The 14600-nt window shown below is 48.9% G+C and overlaps 1 protein-coding gene across 2 annotated transcripts in view; it reads right to left on the reverse strand.

Moving 5' to 3' along the window:
* Nucleotides 1-14570, reverse strand: part of SEMA5B (semaphorin 5B) — a 118921-nt gene extending 104351 nt beyond the window's left edge. For both annotated transcript variants that reach the window (XM_077767613.1, XM_077767615.1), the window contains exon 1: nt 14538-14570. The gene's annotated coding sequence lies outside the window, so the exon portion shown is untranslated. The remainder of the gene's footprint in view (nt 1-14537) is intronic.
* Between the last annotated feature and the right edge of the window lie 30 nt (nt 14571-14600).

A 14600-nucleotide genomic window follows, 5' to 3' on the forward strand; every position in this document is an offset into this window, starting at 1 on the left:
GGGAGAGTGTCAGGGGGAGGGAGACCATGGCTATGCTATGGGAGAGTAGGATGGCTTCTCATGAAGCTTCCCCATCACCTCCTCAGGACACAGAATGACCCAGAGAATCCCAGAGCCCCGGGCTTCCCAGCAGCAACAGCACTTGTGAACAACATTAACACACTGCATACCCCAATTTCTGGATCCTGCATCTCCGGATCTACATGGGAGTCTGCTACTGGGAGAGGCGACCAGCAACTGGGAGAAGCCCATTGTCAGGTGGAAAGTGCACTTGTTCTGGGTTCACCATGGCCTGGGTTCAAATCCTTCCTCCACTTCACCTCCATATGCAATGTTAGATAAGTTTCTTAGCCTTGCTGAGGTCTTTCCTTCCTGTGTAAACTAGGGGCCAAATCCCTCTATTATAGCCCTCCATGAGGACTTAGATGAGAGACTGGCCCATAGTAGGTTCCCACATGTGGTGATTACTGGAGAATACAAAGCAGATCCCACCAGAACTAATCCCTGGGGCTAGAGGCATTCATCCACCCCTAGGGCTACTTGTGCCTTCTCCTCGTGCTGCTTTCTGCCCGGCCCCCCGTTTCCTGCTATCAGAGCCCCTGGAGGAAGCCATGGCACCAAACCACCAGCAGAAGCCTGACTCAGTCAGGAAGGTTTCCCCAGACAGATGACCAGGGCAGGACAGGGCAGGAGACAGTCACAGGCATGCTCCCCATGCCTAGCCCCCCAGGCCCAGGCCCAAGCAAAGCCCTGCCCTGTGGTCCCACCTTCATAAGGAAAGGAGTTTGTGAAGTGGAGACTGCTTCAGACATTTAGCTCAGTGCCACAATCTCAGAGCAATCCTCCCTCTCAGCAGGACCAGGCTGTGAAGTGTAATTAAAGTCATGGGTTAATTAGGAGTGGCAGCCATCTTGCCAAGAGGAGCCCCTCACTGACACTCCTCCTGCATCCAGAGCCATCATCTCAGAGGTCCAGGATGCAGGAGCCATACTATCTCTCCTCATTGTCTTCCTCTTTCACCCGTCCACCTTAGCCCTAAAGATCTCTAGCTAAGTCATGCTGTTTTAATTTCCCTTGCAATTCATACTTGGGAGGCTCTCCCTGAAGTTTAACTTAAATCCATCCTTCTACAGATCAACAGTGAGAGAGGAGAACTGACGTGGATATGAGTTAGGGCTTCCTGGAAAGTGCCCGGAAAACTGTCCTTAGAGAAAGGCAGGTCCTTGCCCCCCCACCCCACAAGCATGAAGAGGAGATGGTGTGAGGATCCTATAGGATCCAGCCAGGGATGGAGGTAATGTGATGGATGAATGGGAATGCGAAATGGAAAAACATATTGGTGGGAAGGAGGTGAGAGCGAGCTGGGAGGCAGAAGGCTAACCTGGGTTGGAAGACTGGATTGGCTTAATAGTTATGTAATATTTCCGTGTCTCAGTCACCCCATCTATAAAATGGGGTTAATAAAGCCATATCTACTACCCTTAAGACTTTCATGAGTTGAAATACATAAAGCAGCTTTTTAAATGGCCTGTACAACATAAACTCTCAGTAAACTCTAGGAAATCTTTTTTTTTTTTAATTTTTAATGTTTTATTTATTTTTGAAAGAGAGAGTGTGTGTGAGCAGGGGAGGGTCAGAGAAAAAGGGAGACACAGAATCCGAAGACAGGTTCCAGGCTCTGAGCTGTCAACACAGAGCCCGATGCAGGGCTCGAACCCACAAACATGAGATCATGACCCGAGCCGAAATCGGACGCTCAACCGACTGAGCCATCCAGGCGCCTCAACTCTAGGAAATCTTAACAACCCCATCCTCCTCCACAAATTGCTCAGAATCCTCGGGCTTCTTCTTTCCCCTTTTCCCTCAGACTAACTCCTTCTTCTCCATTCTCATGGCCTCACTGCTGTCATGACCCTGTGATCTCATCTCTCCCCACCCTCATCACAGGCCTCCCTCTCCCCTACCTCACCCATCTCCAGCTCGGCAGTCCACTCTGCACAAGGTGGGGGGGGGGGGTTCAGTACGCTTAGCTCCCAGGTATTTTCCCACATGTCCTGCTTTACTAAGAGGAGCTCATTTAGTTCAGTTCCCACAACTGCCCTCTGAAGCAGGTATTATGGCCATTTTACAGATGAGGAAACTGAGCCTCTGAGAGGAGAAATCATCTGCCCACAGTCACTCTACAAGTATACGGTAGAGCCAGAATTCAGGCCCCACTGTGTGTCTCCAGGCTGCCTTCCACACTAGACTCCTCAGCAAAGCACCTGAGGCCTTCAGCATGTGGCTGCCCTCTCCCTCCCCAATGCAGCCAGATGCTTGCCCATGACCAGATAGGCCAGCCCCTTGACGCAGCCCTCTCACCTTTACTTACGTCTTACCCTCAAGGAGTCAAAGAGCAAAAAGAGGGAAAAGAAAAGGAGAAGCTGTAGGAATGAGAGGAATTTGGGAAAGAGGAGAGCTAGAAAGGGAAAGCCTGCTGAAAGGGAACTAATGTGGTATCCATAGGTTTGGGGGTTTCTCTGGTGGGCCTTCAGCTCTGCCTCTAGCTTAGATTCTGTCTTCTCCATCAGGGCATGGGATTCCACAGAAAGGAAAGAGGGAAAGGAGCCTCGGGCACAGGAGGCCCAAGCTGGAGGCCAGCGCAATGACCATAAAAAACTCCAGCTGCTCCAAATGCATTCAAGCCACTTGGCCCAGCCGCACACCCAGGGTGCGTGCAGATGAGGCTCAGAACAGCTGTGGGGATCTCCCAGGAATCCTGACAGGATCCTGGCAAGCATGAGGGGCTGGGAGGCCTCAGGCAGGCCACACAGCCCTCACTTCCAGAAACGGATCTGGGCTGGATTCTGCAAACCACACAGGGGGAAACTCAATGTGCTGTCCGAGACAAATTCCTGAAAAGACTACAAACAAAGGGTGGTGGGCACTTTACGAAAGGCGGCTGAGATCACAGGCAGGCAGTGTGTGTTCAGTAATAAAGTCCTGTCAGGCAAAGCTCATCTTCTCTGTTGACAGGGTCACCAGGCTGGTAGACAAGGGAGATGGGGTTAGCCAGTGTAGCTGATCTCGAAGTCATCTGACAAGCTCTTCATGAAATTGTTGCATATAAGCTAGAGAAAGGAAACTAAAAGGTGAAGAATGAGTAGCATACAGAGCCAGCTGTACAATCTTACCAAGGGTGCCTACCGGTGGATTGGGTGAGCTCTCCCACTGCATTCAATATCTTATCAATTCCTTGGGTCAATAGACAGGAAGCATTTGAAGGTGGGAGTTATTAGCAGATACATGGATATCAGAGACAGAATCTTGGATTTTTTTTTAAATTTTATTTTTAACCAATCTTTACGCCCAACATGGAGCTCAAACTCACAACCCCGAGATCAAGAGTCATGTGCTCCACCGACTGACCCAGCCAGGCGCCCCCAGAATCTGAAATATTTTAATCAGTTAGAGAGATGTGCTGAACTTAGACAAGATGAAATGAACTAGGGAAAAATGTAGAGTCTCAAACATAAGACCAGAAAGACTCCAGCATTGTTATGGGTTGAACTGTGTCCCTCTAAAAGTCACATGTTTTAAGTTTCAATCCTCAGAACCCTGGGATGTGACCTTATTTGGAAATAGGGTTGTTGCAAATGTAACTAGTTAAGATGAGGTCATACTGGAGTGGGGTGGGCCCCTCATCACATATGAATGGTGTCCTTACAAAAGGGGAAATTTGGAGACAGGCAGGTGCACAGGGAGAATGCCATGCAAAGAGAAAGGCAGAGGTTATGGGGATGCTTCTATAAACCAAGGAATGGCAAGCATTGTCAGGTTACCACCAGAAGCTAGGGGAAAGTTCTCTCTCCTAGCCCTCAGAAGGAACCAAACCTGCCAACGTCTTGATCTTGGGCTTCTAGTCTCCAGGACTATGAGACAATACACTTCTGTTGTTTAAGCCACCCAGTCTGGGGTACTTTGCCAAGGCATCCCTAGCAAACTAATGCAGCACAAAGGCACACTCAGAAGATGGGGCTGAGTTACAGATTATGATAAAAGGGAGACCTAACGGGAATGGCTGGCTGCAAGCTCCGTAAAGGTCCGCAGGGCCACATGGCAGAATAGCCAGGGCAGAATTGAGGCTGCACTAACAGAAGCTGTGGTACCTGGACAGATGAGAATGTGCTGGCCGGGCCTCACCTGGAAGACCAGATTTGGTCCTGTGACTGCAATTTAAAACAAATGGGAGGATGTTCAGAGTTCTGTGCCCAGAGATGAAGGGACAAGTCAGAGAAGCACTCGTGGAAATGGGGAAGAGGTGAAGGCAACTGGTCTCCCATGCCAGATAAGTGGTGGAAGTGACTAGCTTTGCCTGGAACAGCCACATGGGAAGAGATAGGGCCCATAGGGAGAGACACAGACTTCAGAGAAATGTAAGAACTTTCTATTAGACATTGTTGACCAAAAATTGAATGGGTACCTTGCGGGATGATGAACTCTCTGTCTCTGAGAAAGACTCCACCAGCTGACCACTCCGTAGGGACTTGTAGAGGTGACCCTGGCCCCTTCCAGCTCCAGGAAGGGCCCACTCCTATTCCCCTGCCTGGCTGACACCAGCAGCTCAGGCCCCTTGCCCATGTAAAGTTAGAGGCTCCTGCGGGTTGTTTGGGCCCAAGACCCTTCACTGATGGCTTTGGCAGGTAAAATTGCATGCTGAGAGCAAGGAGTCTAGAATCACACACCTCAGAAGATCAGGTTCAGCAAAACACAGGCCCACTGGAAGGATGAACTTGCTCATGCTCACAAGGATGGGCATTAATAATGGTGGGAAGGAAAGCAGCCATGGCTCTCCATTGCCCATGGAACAAGGAACTGGCAGCCCTAGGTTTCACCAACTCGTACCAGGAGGGAGGGCCCTGCTGGTGGGTGCTGGAGGAATACAGAAGAGGCTGCACCAGAACTTCCTTTTGACCAATTCCTATTCTATTGAGGCAATTCCCAGAATGACCTGATACTAGCAATGAGCATCTATCTACAAGAGTCACACTACTTCATTTGATCCTCCCTTAAACTAGTCCTCCCTCATTTTACAGTAAAGGAGGCTCAGACAAGGAATGGAACTCATATAAAACCCACAAACAAAAACTGGGTTTGAACTCAAGTCTGTCTCATCGCAAAGCCCATCTTCCTTCCAAGTTTCCACACTAAAGTGGAATGGGATGTAGAAGTGTCACAAGCAACCAGTAACAGAAAGAACAGCCTAGAGTAGTCTAAAGTAGTGTCTCAAACTTCAGCAGGCATGAAAATGGCCTGGAGGGCTTGTTTCAGTGCAGGTCGCTGGGTCCCAGCCTGGGAATCATTGAGTTAGTAGGTCTGGGATTCAGCCCAAGAACTGTTGCATTCCTAACAGGTTCCAGGCGATGCTGATGCTGCTGGCCAGGGGCCTCACTCTGTGAACAACTGCTCTGGAGTAATCAGGAAAGGAAGCAGGTGTCTCCCAAACTCAGAGCCACAGAGAGATAGAGGTTCACTGCTGAGTTGATCATCTGTCTCCAGCACAGGGGTCCCCCAGCTACATCCTGGGCAGCAAGACTGACAGCTGGTGCTGCTTCACCAGAGCCCATCTGGTCGGGAAGATGCCCATTCTGAAAAAAAATCCAGTTTCCTGTACTTTCTACTCTGGAGACTTCTGCTCTTCCTGGGCTGGTGAGTTGTGTTCTCTCCTATAGGAAGTCCTGCCCCTTCTGCAGTCAGCCAGTATGACCCCCATGGTTTTCTCCCTCTCTAAATGCACAAGTTCCCTTCACTGGGACTTTTGTGGCTGGGTTTCCCAAACCATCCTGTTGCTGGCTGCCCTCGATGGAGCACATTTGAGTTGGTCAGGGTCCCCTCTACAATCCATGTCCAGAAATGAAGACATAATTACCAGGGAGAACTGAATCTGGTTCCTGTACTTCTCTTAGTCCCATTTAAGATGGTATTGTTTTGAGTAAGCCCATCACCCTGTCAGTTCCTACAAAGCCTGTGCACAATTAAACCCCTCAAATCTTTTTTTTCCCCCAGGATCTGAAGCCAAATCAAGTCTTTTCCCGGTCCCATCCCCCTCATGAACTTGAGCAATTAATTTGTGCAATCTAAATGTGACTTTCCATCTGCCCCTGTTAAATTTCATCTTGTTGGTTTAAACCCAGCATTCCAGTCTGTTGAGATCATTTTGAATATTTATTCTGTCTTTTATAGGAGCTGCCCATCACAGTCTTGTCATCAACAAATTTGATAAGCTCGCTTACTCCAGTTTCATGCAACTCATGGATAAAAATGGGAAGCTTCATTTTTCAGAAGCTCACCTGCCACACACCATCTTCCCTTTAGGAACCCCTAATCATAAGACCAGACTTCCTAAAATCAGACTTCCTACAGTCTAGGGAAGGTCCATGGGCATGTCATTTCTTTCCTTGGCTGTTATTAACACCAGGCTAATGAGGTGTCTTTCATCTGAGCACCATCACATCACCACCTAGTTCTTGGTCATGATCAGAATGAAATCACAAGGATAGTTTCGGTTGCTATTTCTCTGTCTTTTGGGCAACGGCCATGTGAAAGAGGCAAGAATGAAAAAATGTATCCCAGCCTCCACTTTAAACAGTATTTGACATCCAGCAGAAGTCAAGCTGCCTATCCCCCCACCCCCCATCACTACCATAGCATGCCTCCCTGACAGCTTTATAAGCCATACTGGGCAAGAAGCATCCAAATTCTTCCAACTGGGTGGGGAAACTGCAATAGGGATATGTCAAACTTGGACCTGCTAAGCTGCAAGGCATGCTGGGATCTTGGCAGCTGGTCAGTGAGGAGGCAAGAAATGTTTTCTGGCACGGGATACCTGGAGGAAGGGGTGAGGGCAGAATTAAGGAAGTGAAAAGGAAAATGGGGTCTTGACAAATAGCCACTCTCCTGCCACTTATACGTGAGAAGTGCTCTTCTACTGGAGAAAGGCACAGACTATGACCTGAAGGGATGCTGAAGGAGCATTTCTGAATAACACGTTGATACCTTCGGCCAAGGATGGAAAAAAGTATATATACAGTGGAGAGCAAAGGCTCTGAATTCGATGGTCTGAGTTTAAATCCCAGCTCTACTACTTTTTAACCACATGACCTTGGGCAAATTGTTTTCTCTCTCTTTCAGTTTCCTCTCAAGGTTTCCTTGCGTGGCAAGTGGAGATAAAAATAATCCATGCACATAAGGCACATGAGGATTAAAAGAGACAAAGGGGATACAAAGTTTAGCAGACTGTCTAGTACACAGTAACAGCTCAATAAATAATAGTTGTTATTATGGAACAGTAGCTTGAAGGAACTGAATGCTGATAGTTCCTGGACTGGAGACTTGAAGAAGGGAAAGCTAAGCAGGTGAAAGAAGCAACTAAAGACACTGGGTTAGGAGAAGGAGAGACCTGGAGGTGGAGCTGAGGCACCTGCCTGGGCAAAGATTCTGGCCCTCAGGTCAAGTAGGGGGACATAGCCAGCTTGCAGCCTCAAAGGAGTCCAGTGAAAATGGGTTATTTTTTCAGTTCTGAATGTGAAATTTTTTTACTGCTACAGGAAGTCCATCAAAAACTGTCCATGTTAAAAAGAAGCATAAATATTCCACTTCTAGCAATCTGTTCTGAAATAATCACCTCTAGGCACAAAGATTTGTATACAAGGATGTTCACCGCAGCATTATTTATAATAGTAAAATGTGGTTGGACAGCCTAGATGTCCAATCCCCAGAGGATTTGTTAAATAAATCATGGCACGTCCATATGATAGAGTACTGGTGGCCATTAAAAAGCCCATTTGAGAAGAATACTTCAGACCTAGGGAAATTATCACAATATGTTTTTAAATGAAAAAGGCTGCTTACAAACAATATAAGCAATACAATCACAATTTTGTTACATATGTATCTAGAAGGAAAAAAGCAACAATAAATGCTTTTTAAGAAGAAATGACCACAAAGAAGTTACACTAGATGTGTGCTCCCACAATCAGCTTATAATAGAAAGGCATTACATTCAGAACACAGGAACACAAACAGTAGCTATGATCTGAATGCCAGTAGCTGTAGCTGGTAACTACTAGAAAGGACCTGGCTGTTTTGAAGGGCTGAGGGCAAAGAGATTCGGCATGCCATGCCATTGGCGTGAGGCCAGGGGGAGCAGAAGAAAGATTTAGGTCAGCGGCTCTCAACTATAGCTGCATATTAGAAGCACAAAAAAAATATCCGTTGCTCAGGCTCCACACTCAGGAACTTAGACTTAATTAAAGGAGCTGGTCATCTACAGTTTGTTAAAGCTCTCCAGGTGAGTCTAACAGAAATCAGTGAATTCGTGTTGAACTGGGCCAAGCTACTGTTACCTGAATACAGAGGTCACTGGAGCCTTGCTCTCCGGACTGGGCCCCGTATGTCAAGAGAGACACACTCTGCAAGCTGGAGAGATGCTGAAAGAGGGCAAGGCCACCTGCTTGGCCTGGTTTATGCAGGAAAACGACCCTCAGCCTTGAGGGGCTTTCACAGAAGTGCTCCTTGGAGCTGGGCTATTTGGGAGTTTTTGCCACAAGGGTACTGCTCTCCACTGAGGCTCCAGATGGGGCCCAGGTTACCAGCTGACTCCATAAACTTCAAGTACAGGTGGCTTTACAAACAGGAGAGGGGAAGGAAACCAAGATCCTGGGAAAGCTATAGGGACCTGACTCTGCAGAAGCCAGAGCTGGTCTAGTGGTATTTTCCTCTTCTGTCCTGCTTTCAGGCAGAAACACACCCTGGTCAAGAGAGCAATGTGTAGACCTTAAAGGCAGTCTGTTCTAGGTGGATGAGGCCTCTCAGAGGGCTCCTGGTTTCCTCCAGGCACCTTAAGGGAAGAGGAGCAGAGGGAACAAGCTGCTAGAAACAAAAGTTTGTATTAAATGATAAGATCTCCCCCAGCTTCTTGATACAGGTATAGAGTTACCCAAGGCACCAAAACAAGGGAAAGAACAGGCTTGGGTCGGGTGCTTTACACACTGGATCCATCCATCCCTGAATAATTAAGAGCCAACTGCAGCTCTTTTGTGCTCCTTGAAGGGGAGTTTTGGGGGCCCCCCAGGACAATGACTAGGACAGTATGGAGGGAGTTTTATCTCAGGTGGAACAGTGGGGTTGACAGATAGGGACAGATCTAAATTGCCACCCCACCAGCCATTTCCCTGAAATTGTCTCCCTAGGGACAGAATTATATCAACTCTGGCAGAAGAACAGAGCTGCAGATAATCCAAAATGTTGGATGATCAAACCCTAACGGAGCTTTGCAATGCACTGCATCTGTTTGTAAGTAGATGGATGGATGTGAGTATATTCTCACACACACACACACACACACACACACACACACACATCTACTGTGTAGCAGATTGACCTTCCAGATGATGTTTGGCTCAGGCAGAGGCTAGAAGGAGAATGAATGCACTCTCTGAAGCTACTGACAGTCAGGTGGCTTACCAGAAGTGGGGCTGGAGGGAACTAGAAACTGGTCTTAGACTAAACATTCTCCACAATTGATCCACAAAAAAGGAGATTTTCCTGGAAAATCAAGAAGTGACTGTAATCTCCATTCAAGAGTGCCGACCTCAAGGGCCAGAAATCGTCTTAGGGTTCATCTAACTACCTCATTTTCACAGATGGGGAATCTAGGTCTGGCAGAAACTCTCAAGTGGGGCAGACTCCCTCATTTCTAACCCAGCCTCCTCGTTGGGGAATTTAAAACCTATCTGCTTCAATTTGATCCTCGGGGGGCTGACAGAGCAGATGGTCACCAGTCTTCTCCAGTACCAACCCTTCCTATTGTAGAAGGGGCCAGCCAGAGACAGTCTTGGTTCAAACGCAAAGATATTCTGATAATATCGACAAGGCTTCAAATTCAAACGAATTCCAGGTGCAAGTCTGATTAAGTCATCCTTATTAAGGCAAATCAATGAGGGCAGTGTCATGGCGCAGCTCGGCACACACACCATTGCCTATGAAGCTTTCATTTGCTCAGGAACAGCCCCACAGAATCGTCCTTCTGTTTCAAGTCAGATTGGAGGAGGAGGAACAGCCCAACCGGTGGGAAGTGTGCTCAAGGTCAAACTCTCCAGAGCCTGGTCTTCCACACAAGGGCCCCTCCTCCTGCTTTCCCCATTGTGCCCAGCAGCAAATTGGAAAGGAAACCACTTTCTTTTTTTCCATTCTAAAGCTACCAAGTGTAGTCATTTCTCATTGGTGAGCCCTTGACTAATGTCAGGATTAAAGAGTGCAATCTGGAAGGCTTGGTTTTCATCTCTCATGCTCACTAAAGCAAAACACTAGAGCAGAAGGGAGGGAAAGTGGTGTGGCAGAGCCAAGGAACATTCGGCACCCTGCTTCCCTTTTAGAACCTTACTCCCGGCTGGAATTCGCCCTTCTACTTTCTAGCATTCAAACCTGTTATTAGGGACATTTTTTCAGAAAGAAAACCTTGGGAGAGAATGCTCCATCTGAGACAGAGAAAGGCATACGCAAAGATCCCCTTCCAGATTACCCATCATTGAGCCGTCTCTTCAGCTAAAGCACATGTTATCAAACCAAAAGTCAGAGAGAAGGGGGTTCACAACAGTATAGCACTGTGCACTCCAGGTGTGGTCCACACAAGCTGTAAGAAGGGCTCAATTTGGTCAATTCGATGAAACTCCATTAGCCAAGCCACTTGCTTTGGCTTCTTTTCATACATTTAAGACCAAGTTAGTTAAGCTTTGTCATAGATTTAGACCAACTTAATGGGGTCTGAACTCAAATGCAAAGATCTGAATGTGAAGAAAATTCATTTATTAGAGGTGACTATCTCCAACACACACACATACACACACACACCAATCAGTGAAGACAGGCTAGTGATCTAGGTGACTGGATGAGGCAAAGGATGGTCCCAGAACCCACTGAGGTTCAGACCCTGAAGAATAAATAACCAGCACTTCCTCCCTATAGTTCTCATCTCCAGATCTTCAGATGCCTGGCTTTGCCTCTGTGCACACCACAGGCACAAGGTAGTTGTTCAGCCTCACTCAATGAGTGGGCAATCTGAAGAAACTAGGGAAGATCTGAGGGGGCGAAATCCTAGCCTTCTCAGCCGTCCCCACAAACCCAGGACTCTAAGTCCTTCAGACAAGTCCACATTAGCTGTCAGATCACCCAGACAAACCCCAAGGGAAAAGAAAATCTTCACAGGAAATTCCACCACTGAAGTTAAGGTAATGCTAGTAATTGTGTTCTCCCTGTCATACCGGTCAGAGACATGTCTTGTTTATTGCTATGTCCATAGCTTCCAGCACAGTGCCTGGCACACAGTAAGTGCTTAGTAATAAATGGTGAACACAAGAGTTCACTACCGTTGTTGGTCTCATCTACCGTGTACCTAGGCAAAGACAAAGCGAACACTTGCGGATCTTGGGGAACACCTTGCAGCCTGGGATGTGGGTCTCAGCCCTGTAACATTTCAGGCTTCCATGGTAGCACTTTTAATTAAGTATCTGTCCTTTGCCCTCTGTGCCCATTCTATCACCTCAGTCCTCAATGAAAGTAGTAAATTGGTTGATTATGTGGTAGTGATCTGAGTTGCTACCTTGTTGACTTTCCCTGTGGGATATAAGAGGGTTACCAAGATTAAGAACAAGAGTGTCTGGGCACCTGGGTGCCTCAGTCGGTTGAGCATACAACTCCTGATTTTGGCTTAGGTCATGATCCCAGGTTGTGAGATCAAGCCCTGTCTTGGGTTCCACACTGAGCATGGAGACTGCTTAAGATTCTTTCTTTCTCTCTCTCTCTCTCTCTCTCTCTTTTCTCTTTCACTCTGCCTCTCTCCCTCACTCATGTGCATGCTCTCTCTAAAAAAAAAGAGTGTCATGATCAATGCTCAAAATAATTGGACCCAACAGCATCGTCTTCCCAAATGTACACACTCTACCTACTCGTCTTCAGCCTTGTCAGGCTAATCCTCCATAAATGTCTGCCATCCCTCTCCCCCTTGCTGGGGCTCTCCTTCCCCTTTTTAGATCCACACTCAGAGCTCAGGGCTTTCTGGATAATCCTTGAGATCCCTGAACATCCTATGTGAGCTTCTAGTCTTTTCTCATCTAACGGCTGTAAAGGGTTTTACCACATTAGAGGAAGCAAAATGTCATGGTTGGATTTTCTCCTTTTTTTTTTTTTTTTTTTTTCAGAGAACAAAGTTGGCTTACACTCACTGAGTTCCTGGGCCACTGGGGAGGGAGAGGGAAGGGACCTGAGTTCCAGTCCTGGCTCTACATCTAGAACCTTGAATCAGCAGATGTGAAAGGCTCAGATGTATGTAAGACAGATAACTCCGTGACCTCAAGGAATTCATCATCTAAAGAACTCACCATAGCATCCCAAGGTTCTGGGAGACATGATAACACCTACACACAAAGAGATAATGTTTCTTAGGATCTTAAGTTCTTTATCTGTAAATATAGGGGGTCAGGCTGCTCAAAGGCAGCACTTTGGTTTGGCTTGGATCATTTCATCTGGCCAGATTGACTTTGAACATCCAGTTGTCCAGCCATTCTAACTAACTGCCTGTTCAACACCTTGTTACCTGCTTGCCCTCTGCAGGCATTGGAGTCTGTGACTTCCCTAACAGGGACAATCTCTAAGCCATCTTCCAGTTTGGAGCCTCAATAAGAAGTAACGGACAGAGTGGTTTTCAAATAAGCCAGGAAGGGTACACCCAGACAGAAAAACCTATGCAATTCCACCAGTCCCAAACGGGACGTGGCAATCCACAGAGCAAGGCTGCACCTCTCGGCTTCTTTGCCTTCCTGATCTGGCTCTAGGAGAAGTGGAAAGGGAGCCCCTTCCTGGCCTTCCCTTCTCTCTCCAATCCTCCCTTTACAGACAGCTGGCAGGCAGCGGCGCAAGTCAACAAGCCCAGCTCTCAGTCCCACCTGAGTCACAGAGGTCTCTTCAAACCGTCCTCTCCCAAGCCCCAGGTCACCATGGGGCACCAAGCTCTTGCTATTTTGTACTGCCTCTGCATTTCCCCATTCATGTTCTCCCTTCCAAACACACACACAAGTGTCTTCTTTAGATCAAATTGGTGAATTTAGCCGCCTCTCTGGTCACGGGCTCAGCCCTGTATGCCTTTGTATCTACCCGCATCTAGCCGGGTGCATTGAACATAGTAGGCACTTAAAAAGTGTTTGATGTCCAAGTGACAATAATGCTGGCTATGGTCGGGTCTGGAGGACAAAGGCTCTGGCACGACTCCCTGGAAAGAGAAAAGAGGTGAAGGTCTGCCCCTCCCTCCACAGGAACTGGTGCTGGCAGCTGCTGAAATCAGGAGAGGAGCTGCCCTCCCACCTACACACACTTGCCTAACCTGGCACTGCAGGAGGCAGCCCCCATTGCTGAGCAGGTCTCCCAAAAACAATCCTCACTGTCCTCTGGGTGACCAAGTGGCAAACTCCTTCTCTCTTTGATATTTTATGGCCCTTCCTCCACGGTTGGGAGTCTACATTTGGGGCAGGGTACTGGTGGATCTTCTCCAACTGCCTCTTAAATCAGTCTCCCACCCCACCCCTTCCCAGATGTGAGGTCCAGGCNCTTTTAAACGTCAAGAAGAAATGGGGGGCGGGGGAGGGGTAAGTGAGGGGAAAGAATGGGAAAGGAGAGGCTATATATAAGACAAGGGAGAGTGGGGGTGGGGAGGACGGAGGGGCAGGCGTGGAGGGCGCTTGAGAGAGGCGCCGAGGCTTTCAGAGAGAGCAGAGTGAGGCCAAACTGGGAGGGTGGGGAGAATAGGAAGCGGGGTGACTGAGAAATGTGGAAGGAGATTCGAATCGCTCGGGGATGAAGGAAAAAGATGAGGGTTGGAGGCAGAGAAGGTAGGATCGCGGTGGGGTCTAGACACAGGCAGCTTCCAAGCCTCCAACCCCAGTTGCGTTTGCTCAGGCACAGGACCAGGAAGGAGCGCGTCCCGAGGGCGGGCAGCCCTTTCCCAGCTCCTGCTCTCATCCCCGCCGCGGAAAGCCTGGAGGGCGTCGCGGGGGTGGCGGCAGAGACCGGCGGCTACCCGTCCCCATCCGGCTCGGGGCCCACTCCAGCCCGACACGGCGGGGCTTGCGAGATGACCTGAAGACTGGGCACAGGGGGATGGGGTGGAGGCAAGAAGGGCGCTTCAGGTGGCTCCTCCTCGTTGTTTAAAGTTTGCGGCAGNCGCGGGTCCCAGATCCCCTCTCCTGTCTCCATCCCTCCCTGTGCCCGAGCGCCCCCCGCTCCCTCCCTCCGCGCTGGATCTCCCGCACGACGTGAGCGGAAAGTGAATGCGCGGCCCCAACCACAAAGACGAATTACCATGAGANCGGGGACCCCCTTCTCCCCCACCTGGTTCCAGCTTGCTAGCGGTTCCGGGCCCCTACCCCTCCGCCCAGCCGAGTTGCTGAAGTTTGCAACTTGCAGCCCAAGCCGGCGCGGGGGAAACGCCCGGGGCTGCCGGGACTCACCTCCGGGCTGCGGGCACAGGTGCCCGGCTCGCGGCGGGGGCCCGCCCCCGGCGGCCGCGGGGG

This window comes from Crocuta crocuta, unplaced genomic scaffold (assembly GCF_008692635.1).
Source record: "Crocuta crocuta isolate KB4526 unplaced genomic scaffold, BGI_CrCroc_1.0 scaffold45, whole genome shotgun sequence".
Classification (NCBI taxonomy): Eukaryota; Metazoa; Chordata; class Mammalia; order Carnivora; family Hyaenidae; genus Crocuta; species Crocuta crocuta.